Source organism: Podarcis cretensis (assembly GCF_951804945.1).
Source record: "Podarcis cretensis genome assembly, chromosome: 7".
In the NCBI taxonomy this organism is placed as follows: Eukaryota; Metazoa; Chordata; class Lepidosauria; order Squamata; family Lacertidae; genus Podarcis; species Podarcis cretensis.
The window spans coordinates 52625770-52636736 of record NC_137176.1 but is presented as its reverse complement, the minus strand read 5'-3'; the positions used below and the strand labels follow the sequence as shown (position 1 = coordinate 52636736).

General features: G+C 42.2%; 1 long non-coding RNA gene across 2 annotated transcripts in view; it reads right to left on the bottom strand.

Moving 5' to 3' along the window:
• Window positions 1-8532: 8532 nt before the first annotated feature.
• The window catches only part of LOC307219887, a 57539-nt gene continuing 55104 nt past the window's right edge, over window positions 8533-10967 (bottom strand). For both annotated transcript variants that reach the window (XR_013840639.1, XR_013840640.1), the window contains one exon: window positions 8533-8911. This is a non-coding gene — a long non-coding RNA (uncharacterized lncRNA). The remainder of the gene's footprint in view (window positions 8912-10967) is intronic.

Here is a 10967-nt window from a genome sequence, read left to right as displayed (position 1 = left end):
AATTTCTGGTCCTCATGAGCATAAGAGGAGGGATATATCTTTACAGGCTCTTCCTTCTTAACTAAAATGGCACTGGGATTACCTAAACATCCTGCCTATAAGGTTTGACACTTATTGTGCTCAACTGATGGGAGGAAAATCATTAATGGCAAACCTGGTGGATGTATTTGTTTTGGACTGAGTCTTGGGGCTGATGCAGCCCGGCTCTAACTGTTTACCTGCTGCACACTCTTGACAAAGAGGCAAGGTGCTGCATGCTCTGTGTCGGAGTGACTAACAAGCCCTCTTGTCTAGGCTTGAGTGTTCATACCTGTTTGCAGCTCCTTACATATTTTTGGCTCCCCCCACCTCACCAGCCTTCCATTAGAGCCTTCTGACAGAGGTTCTCGGAGAAACAGGATGCCAATTGGATAATCAGCAGGAAACAAAGCCTCCTCAGAGAAGATAGCAGCCTCAGGGCCGTCTAATTACAAGTCCCTGCACTGCTTGAAGTTACTCAGCTGACATGCCTGAACTGTGCAAAGACCTTCAAGTGAACTGTTATACAAAGCTCAATGTATCACATGGTTGTGAAGCAGCTGCTAAGCCTCATTGTAAATGAGGCACAGAGATGATAAGTCACATACCCTCCTGCTCAAGGGGAGGGGAGGAGCCTTCCTTAGGCTGTGGTTCTGGAGACTGGGATGGAGCTTGGGAGGTGGAGAGGAAGTCAGAATTGGAACACGATAGAAAGGGCTAGGGAAAGATGTTCTAGACTAGAAGCCTACTTTCTTTATGTCCCCGTCTGTTTGTGCCAAGGGATTTGTTTGATGCATTTAAGTTCTTTCAGTGACGTCCCCAAAGCTTGGCCTTTAAACAAAAACAGAAAGAGGGCTTTGCATGCAAGCTAATGGAGAGCAAAATAATGAGTTAGGTATATTTCCCCCTTCTCTTTTTCACCAAGCTAGTTGATAAACAAATATTCTTAGAGAGAGTATGTTGGAAAATCAGCCTTAATGCAAACAACACTCGAAAGCAGGAAGCTTAGCCAGAAAATGCAGCATGATTAGAGAATGGACTCCTCTTATCATGGGGTAAACAGAGTGGCACAAAGGAACAAATATGCTATTGAATATCATTTTAAAAGCACACTGAAGTGATGCTTTTTACCCTAAACCCAACTCTGACTGCTTTGTGGGCTTTCATACATCTGTAAAGGATGCATGTGTGATGCACAATTCTCCTTGGATACTTCTGAGATGCCTTTAAAAAATGGAAGTCAGGTTCCTCCACTGCAGGATGTTGTAAGATCCTCATCGTCACCATAGCAATTATCATTAAAATAAATAAATAAATAAATAAATAAATAACAATAGAGTGCAATGGGTGCACATAGGGACAGATATAATCAGAAACACCCCCATCTCAGCATGCCCGTTTCTCCAAAATAAATTTTAAAATAGTGGATCATCTCAAAATTTATGGCCTAATCTGCTGTATGTTTTACTGGAAGAAAGTTTAATAGGGCTTGCAGCATTCACCAAATATTTTCAAAGTGATTTAGCACTGCATGCATTCAGAGGGGACCACACTGCTTTTGAAAAATCTAGTTCCAGGACTCTTTAAACCTCTCCCTTTACAAGAGAGCAGCTACCAAGAAGCCATCAACTGGCTCACATTCCTAACAGGTGGATTGGGTGACTTCCCCTTTTATGAGTTTGGATTTGGAAATATATTTTAGCAGGAGGTGGAGAGGAAACAGAAAAATGATCTATCCTGAAGACTCTGGAAATATAAGCTGTCCTTGCACATGTGCAGCATTGGGATATCTCACGCCAACATTGCAGCAATTTTATGGTAACAGTTAAACTGAATAAATCTTTAGGTTGAAAGAATATGGAAAATTGTTCAGAGAATATGAGATCTGTGCTAAGAAAATACATCTATCCTCCCCTGCATTCCCTTGCAAGACCTAAGATTAGCCCACAACATTTCCTTACTAGTATCATCTATGTACCGTATTTCAGCATCAATTTATAGAGATCTTCGGAGTGGCTTCCCCACAATTATGGTCAGACCACTTTTCCTTTGGAAGCTCATGAAAGCCAGAGCTTGAACATCTTTCTGAAGCCACATGAAGTCTTTTTTTAACTCCTGGAGTTGGCTTCAGGCAGGAGCAGCTCTACTATGAAACCAATGAAGCTTAAGCTTCAGGGCCCCAAATCCTGGAGGGACCCCAATAGTGATTTTAGTCCACTTAAAATTTTGGGGTCTATTAGACCCAATAGGATCCGCATAACTCAAATTGATTAATTATTTGTTGTATATATCAACAACCCCAAAGTTTGAGAGGCAGCAGCACAGATGCTGTAAAGGTGCGGTGATCTGCCATGGAATAACCTCACTGAAAAAGATAACAGTGGTCACCCAGACCTCACTGCTGGTTGCGAAGGGGGCCCCATGACAGTTCAAGCTGCAGGGCCCCCAAAATGTAGGTCTGCCACTGGCTTCAGAAGATTGGTATTGGGATCACCAAGAGTCAGCAGTATATATATATGTAAAGGCCAACTAAAGCTTTCTTTATTTGCACGGGCCTTCATAGGGTGCTGTGCTGCTTTCCAGCTGTACTACTTTACTTCTACTGGTCATAAATCTATATAAACTCCCATCAGCCACAGCCAGCATAGCTAATGGTAAGGGACTTGTAGGTCAACAGCATCTGGAAGGCTGTCAGTTAGCGACTCCTGGTTTAAGATGTTGTATTGCTAATACAGCCATGCAAATCTATGCTTTTGCTTATATTCAAGAAGATCACACCTAAACCAGACTTGACTATTCATTGTGGTTAAAAACCAGAGTAAGTCAAAGTGGATTTAATTCTTTGTTCCATAGGGTTCTTGACCTGCTACAGTACCTCAGAATATCACGCAAACGAGTGTTAGCCAACACTAGAACACTCTGTCTGGGTCACGTAGCCTCATCACATCCTTATGCAAAATAAATTTTGTCTGCCACTGGAGAAGATCCCTGTGTTTAATTATCTCACTCTTGCCTTGTGTTTATTTTACAGTGCTTGTTTTAATCTTAAGGATGCCATGGAACAAAGCTTTGGTTCTGATAGTAGCACCATATGGGAGCAGCTGCTTGGGGTTAGATGGTGTGCTGATCACGAAATGAGTTACATCTTCCTTTAAATGGAACAGCTTTTATGCTTTGCTCTTAAACCTGAAGTCAAGTCAGTACAAAATGATAATAAACATGTCTGGAGAGATGTCTCCAGCTCAAAGCTGTCCGTGAACTCTGCTCCTATTCCGTTTCCATTTCCTAAGACAGAATGTTGGCATCTTCCAAAGAATGGCTTTAATGCAAAAGAACTACTGTTAGTTTTCAACAGTCTTTTCCTTTTGCAAATGTTCAGGAGTTTCAAATACATCCAAAAAATTGTTAAATTAACTGGAAAATTACATGTATCTGCCCATGTATTTCACTAAAAACCTAAATATGAAACAAAAGTGAATGTCAAGGCCATGATCTGTCCTCGTTGCAAGCATAGCACAGACTGGGTTCCCTTCAGTCTGAATAATGCATATAATGCTCAGTGGGGCATTATGGAGAATGAGATGTCTGTGTGCTCTTCCAGCAACCTCCTTCAGCTCTGGAAGAAAATGGAACAGGGCTTTACTGTATGGAACAACATGCAGGTCCTGCACCTACAGAGGGGTTGGATCAGGTTCCAGATCTTTGTAGAGTTGGTGTCATTCTACTTGTCACATAAATTCTTGTTTTAAGAAATTGAATATGTATTTTATTTTTTGCTATGGCAGCCACTGGTGCTGATTTTGGACATACTTTGTGAGATCAGGTTGTTTCACGTGATAAAAAGTAGACAAATGCTACTACAACTTCCATGAAGAGCAACTCCATAAACATGCAGCAGTCAGCACCCTGCATGTTAGCATGGTAACACAAAAAGAAGCCAGGAAAGTGTGTTGAGTAAAGTTACAATAATAGCCCCAGGGTTACGCAGTAAAACAAAATGGAAAATCAGAATCTGGGTTTGTCCTGAAGCAAACACACAAGCTCTTCACCACATCTTCAGAAAGGGGGGGGGGAGTCAAAAGCACACCCTAATATCTCAAAATTTTCATGTGAATTGGACCTCACTTGCACCAGTGCAGATAAAGAATGGCTACAGGAAACAGCTTTCAAAAATCAGGCACCAAAGGAGGATTAGGTACATTTTCACAACATTATTTTAAGCCTGTCAGTGGCATAAACAGGAAACTGGATGTTAGTCGCAAATTCATTTCTCCTTTGTGGAATCATACAGTGTGCCAGATGGTAAAAGCAAGGGAAAGTTTACATACGCTACATTACCATAACCATGTTGCTTCGTATCATTCAAAGAGAAATAAACTTTAGATGGAATGCAAACTAACCTACTGCATCAAGAAGTTACCACTATTCTTTGTAACACAGTAACATAATTTGCTAATGCACCAAACTAGCATTTTTAAAAGTGATTTAGTAGTTAGGAACAAATGAAAGTAGCTGGAAGTCATCCAAGCTGGCGAGGGTCTGGAAAACCAAGCACGACAAGGAAAGCTGAAAAGAGTTGGGCTTCTTTAGCCCAGATTAAAGTGGGGACATTATGATGGTCTATCTGAAGGGTTGCTATACAGGTGATGGAGTGGACTTTGCTGTCTGTTGCTCCATGGTTGGAGGCAGATATGCTTCTGAGTACCAGTTGCTGGAAAGAGCAGGAGGGGAGAGGACTCTTGTGCTCAGGTCCCTGCTTGAGGATTTCCCATAAGCATCTGGTTGGCCACTGTGAGAACAGGACACTGGACTAGATGGGCCATTGGCCCAATCCAGCAGGCTCTTATGTTCTTAGATGAACTCGGATGGGTGGGAAATTACAAGGCAGGAAACCTGCTAAGCTTAAGGAGAAACTTGCTAATAGTAACTTGCTACCTGGGGAAATGGTTCATTTGCTAGAAATATTTAGGCATATCCTGGGAAATAGTATGTCAGAGTTGCTCCTCTAGAGATGCATCCTGCATTGCAGATCTGTATTAAATAATAAGTTCGAAAGCACGTCAAAGTGCAAGTAGATAAATAGGCAGGAAGGTAAATGGCATTTCCGTGCACTGCTCTGGTTTGCCAGAAGCGGCTTAGTCATGTTGGCCACATGATCCGGAAGCTGTACGCCAGCTCCCTCGGCCAATAAAGCAAGATGAGCACCACAACCCCAGAGTCAACCACAACTGGACCTAATGGTCAGGGGTCCCTTTACCTTTACCTTTTACCCCGCCCATCTGGCTTGGCTTCCCCAGCCACTCTGGGCGGCTTTCAATAGAACATTAAAAACACAATTGCTAGGGGCTCAGGAGCAGAGGCACAGGGAAGAGAGGAGATGGAGAGCGAAGGAGAAGAATCTGAGGGGAGCGTAGGAGAAGAGGACAGTGGACCGAGGGATTCCATGAGCCTCTCCAGCGAATCGGAAGATTCACAGAAGGGGGTGCCGGTGGCCAGGGCAAGGGGGTCCCAAGGGGGACACCCCAGAAGCAAGGGGCCAGCGGGGACTCCCAGAGCAGCAGTTGGAAATCAGGACCAGCTTCCCCACCAGAGCATAGTGGGGGGGAAGAGTCACAGGTATCGGGAGTAGCGTCTCCCCCAGCAGGGAGAGGAGAGGAGTCAGGGCTGACCACGCCTCCATCGGAGAGTCAGACAACGGAGGGGAGGTCAGATCCAGCCAGTATCCCGGAAGAGGGAAGCAGTGACAGAAGTAGTGTAACGGTCAGGAGGAAGGTCACTGGGTTGGCGCGAGAGGCAAGTTCAAATGTACAGGAGCGTGGGACAGCAGAGAATGAGGATTGGGAACCGGGTCCTAAAGCCCGCCGGAGGCAGGGGGAGGAGCTAAGCGACTCAGCGTCAGAGGAGTCAAGAAAGGGGAATGCCCCAGCGGGCAGGAGGACCCAGAGGAGAAGAGAGCAGCGGAAAAGGTGGAGCAGGGCTAGGATCTTAAACTGGTGTCAGAGGGGAGGAGATTCAGACGGGACTTCGCCGATCTAGGGTTTAAGATGTAGGGCTGCGCGCTGCGGCTTTGAAATGGAAATTGAACTTCAATATAGACTTTTGTACATTACGACAGCCTAGCGTTGGTCCTCTGTGAGCTGGGACCTAGAGGCAGCTCTGACAACAATAAAACTTAAAACATTAAAAACTTCCCTAAACAGGGCTGCCTTCAGATGTCTTTTAAAAGTAAGATGGTTATTTCTTTGAAATCTGATGGAAGGGCATTCCACAGGGTGGGCACCACTACCGAGAAGGCCCTCTGCCTGGTTCCCTGTAACCTCACTTCTCACAGAGAGGGAACCACCAGAAGGCCCTCTGCACTGGACCTCAGTGTCCAGGCTGAACGATGGGGGTGGAGACACTCCTTCAGGTATACAGGACCGAGGCCGTTTAGGGCTTTAAGGGCCAGCACCAACACCTGAATCTATTGCACAGTAGATTCAGATTAGATAAAATGCAAAGACCCTTCCAACTCCAAAATTCTGAATTATGTGGTTGCTCTTCTTGTTGTTTGAATTTCCATCCCACCCTTCCCCCCAAATAAGTCCAAGTCCAGAGCAGTAAAAATCAAAAACTTAAAATAACCTTTAAAATAAAATAAAGCCATATTAAAAGCATTTAAAAATCAACTAAGAACATTTCAAAACATTTGGAATATTGAAAAGCAACCACATAGCCTCGCAGGTGCTAATTTCAACATTGCAATGGTCAGTATCTTGCAGCCATCAAATGCCTGGGTAAACTGGAATTTTTTTAAAAAAATTCCTGAAAGTCAATAACGATTGAGACAGACACACCAAATGTGAAATTCCTATTTCAGCCAAAGATTTGTGCATTTCCACCTAGCAGATAGAAAATCGAACATTTTTCCAGCCCAGGTCAGTGAGTACAGGATTGCATTCTAACAGTTTTGCATCGTGTTGCTTAATATTCTCATTGGGTCCTTTTTGAATACTATTTGCTATAAAGCCTGAAGATGCTTGTGGTGCCTTGCAGTCCTATGGCTTGCAATGCACCACCACTATGATTCTGGATTGCTGAAGTAGCACAATATTGAAATGTGTGGAGAATCTTCAACTGATCCTAAATTAGGATGCAATGCTAACAAAACAAAACAAAAAGCAACAAAAGCCGCCATTTCCTCCTAACAAGTCACAAAATAACAATTCCTGGGTCCTTTGGAAGGACAGGCAAAACTGATAGCGTCTTGGAACCTCTTTCCAGCTTTTTTGTTCCTTCCTCCCTGAGGATTATTCTCAGAGGAAGGGACACTTTTCCTGTAAAGTGGCTTGGCATCTTAATGTTAAACATCAGAAAGAGTCTCTAGAAAAGCAATTGTTATGACCCAAGCTGTTAGTTCACGGGGGAAAACAGGTATAAAAAGGAGAATTTCTGAATGCCAAGATTCAAGTTTGGGGCAAGTAGTCTTTGGTAAGAGAACTCCAGCAGAGACTTAAAATCACAAAATATGCAGCAAAGTGTGGAAATAAATTATTATTATTTATTTAATCTGTGCTCTTTCAAGTTCCTTTTAAAGTTCCTCTCTTCCCCCAGCATGGGGGGGGGGGACACACCTTTGGTATGTTTAAAAAAATGATTTACTTACAAACTCTCCAAAGGTCAGATTCATGTGCTTCTGAAAATGTTGCACAGGCAACTTGGCCTAGTTATAAAGTTCTTTATAACTTTATAAAATTCTTTAACTATTGGTATAGGAAATCAAGAGAGGCTTGTTAGATCCATGTGGGTGGGGGAATTATCTCAGGATTTAAAATTTCAAATCACTTTATAGGAAAAATTCCGCTATCTAATGCTATCCTTCTTAGTTGCTGCCTGCCCAGCATTCAAAAGCTCTTTCCTTCTTTCATCTCTTCTGGCAGGTTCCATTCTGCCTTGATAATAATATATGATTCCCACAAATTCAAGCAGTTTACTACAATGAGCCTAGAACTGCTTGAATGTCCAAGAACTCTCTGCTAACTTAAGACAATTCACTCATGTTACCTGATACATTGCACAATGTGATATAATGTAGGATTGCATTGCATAATTACAAACAAAAATGCATTCATTACAATAAGCTGTCACAAGTGTTCCTTTTTGCAGGAAAAGTGTCCCTTCCTCTGAGAATAATCCTCAGGGAGGAAGGAACAAAAAAGCTGAAGGCAGCCCTGTTTAGGAAAGCTTTTAATATTTGATTAATTATTGTCTTTTAAAAATTTGTTGGAAGCTGCCCAGAGTGGCTGGGGAAACCCAGCCAGATGGACGGGGTATAAATAATAAATTATTGTTGTTGTTGTTGTTGTTGTTATTATTATTATTATTATTATTATTATTAAATATTTTGCCAGAAGGAAGATATGTGCTATTGAACTTCTTCTAATTCTCAGTAGGGGGGGGGGAATGTTTGCACAATTGCATCAAAAATTCCTTCTCAATCAGAGACCACCAATACTTCAAAATATCCCTTGCAAGTATATTGCTTTGTAGCAGTTATTTTCTTGATCTGTTTCAGCATTTCTTGTTTTATGTTGCATTTCTGGTATGGGTGAATAGTTGAATCTGTTTCCAGACAAAATTCTGCATTTAAACAAACATTCCTAAACATATTTTCTCTTGAAATACACATTTTTAAATATTTTATGAGCCGAGAACTGTGCCAGAACATTATTGAAGTGTGAAATGCAGTGTACAATTTAATTCTGATCCACACACTTGTCTGGGAGTCCCTTCATGTTGGAAATCACAAATATCACGCTTACATAATTTCAAGTATTCTTTTGGAATCTCTGAAAGCCAGGCCAATATTTTTAATGTGCAGAAGTTTCAGTTTTCTTCTTATGTAGAATGGGCTCTGAAAGAATAATGCATGGAAGTTTAGAAGCTCCAAACATCACCATTTCATTAGTTTGCCTGGACATTTTCTAGATTCCCCCCCCCCCCCAAAAAAAAAAATGCATTATTTCCTTGGCAAATCTCTCATTTCAGTGATGGGTTTTAGTTGCCAGTTTTTAAAAGTGGAGACACAATTATCTATCAAAAAACCGTGATGAAAGGAACAATAAGGGTCAATTCACATTACTCTTTTTGCACATGGACAACTGTGATTTCACTAATCAGTGTGCAAAGCGAATACAAAGAATTAAGCTGTGATCCCACACTGAGTTGTTAATGCATAACTTCAGCAGAAGGAAGTGAACATATTGCTGGAAGAGAGCATTTGGGGAACTTCTGGAGTAGTTTAACATTAGCATATATGCATGGCCAAAGGCAGCCATTGTACTGTCTCCCCAGTTTGGTTCAGTGGGTAGAAAATTAAATCTGGATCTGGGAAACCTGGATTCCAAAGTTCCACGTGTGCCTTGTGTAGCCTTTGGGCTAGTAAGCAAATTGGCTTTAATTTTTCAGCACGAACAAAATTAAACAACACTATATATGTGATGAAGGGATGTGGGTGGCGCTCCACAGGGCCTAGGACTTGCCAATCAGAAGGTCGCGGTTCTAATCCCTGAGACGGGGTGAGCGCCCGTTGCTCGGTCCCTGCTCCTGCCAACCTAGCAGTTCGAAAGCATGTCAAAGTGCAAGTAGATAAATAGGTACCGCTCCGGTAGGAAGGTAAACGGTGTTTCCGTGCACTGCTCTGGCTCGCCAGAAGTGGCTTAGTCATGCTGGCCACATGACCTGGAAGCTATATGCCGGCTCCCCTGGCCAATAAAGCGAGATGAGTGCCGCAACTGCAGAGTCGGTCACGACTGGACCTAATGGTCAGGGGCCCCTTTACCTTTACCTTTATATATGTGATAAAGAATCAAAGTTGGTGTATTTTACATTCCTGTAAGCAATTTTGCTGTAATTCTTGCTTTTCCTTCTTCAACTATTAATAAGCGGAAGCAAACATTGTTCTCTGCAGTTGAATGCAGTGCAAAAGAGAAGGAAGAGCTTTCCAAGGCTTAGGGCAAAATTAGACATGGCATTGCTTGGTGCTTTTTTTCATTTTAAAAAATGTTTAGGGGTACTGTCATTTTGACTCAAGAAAATCACAGTTTTATAGTTCAAATTAGGAAAAATAAATACAGTAAATGAACAAAAATCCAAAGATTCACAAAATGTTTAGGGATATGCGTACCCCTGAGTACCCCCAGAAAAAAACACTGCCCTTAGTCCTTGCATGGCTGATTTTACTTTCACTAAGTAGCCAATGTTGGGAGGCACAACTTCAATTAGGACCATGGTGTACAGAGAGGAGGAATTTTAACCATTTGCACCCAACAGAGTTCTGATCCATATCAGTACACACTATTTGCAGTGGGAGGGAATTGTCATTTGGAAAGCCAATGGGCAGTTCTTCCATGTCTTCCCCCTAAAATTGCTATACCAAGTCTGCCCCACTACAAGTTGCTCTGATGCAATAGAAGGCCAAAAATTAGCCTGGAGGATTCAGTAACAAATATCAGATAATCAGTTGTTTGTTGAAACATCATCAGTAATGAAGCGCATCATGCTTTCCGGGTGCGGTCATCTACTAGCCTGAATACCATTTGCTAAGAACAAACCTCTATTATTCAGTTTTGCATCCCGTGGTTCTCATAAATAGCCATTTTGGGCAGGGTTTCTAACTGCCAAACCTACACGGAGTCAGATTGTTTAATTAAAGTAGTTGGTCCAAAAAGCTTTCTTATTGATAGAAAAGTGTCATTGCAACTCATAAAGCAATGACATGATGGCCTTCTGTCTAAATACCAGAGATTATCTAGATTTCTTTATCTTCATTCTGTTTCTGTAAGCTGGTTAACAGATCACCTGCCTGTCTCAGAGTGTAAACTTGAACAAGTAAATGCAACATGTGACTTGGGTGCTGGCGGTCATTGACTGGCAGCACTTTCTGTGGTCTTGGAGATTGGGGAAAGTAT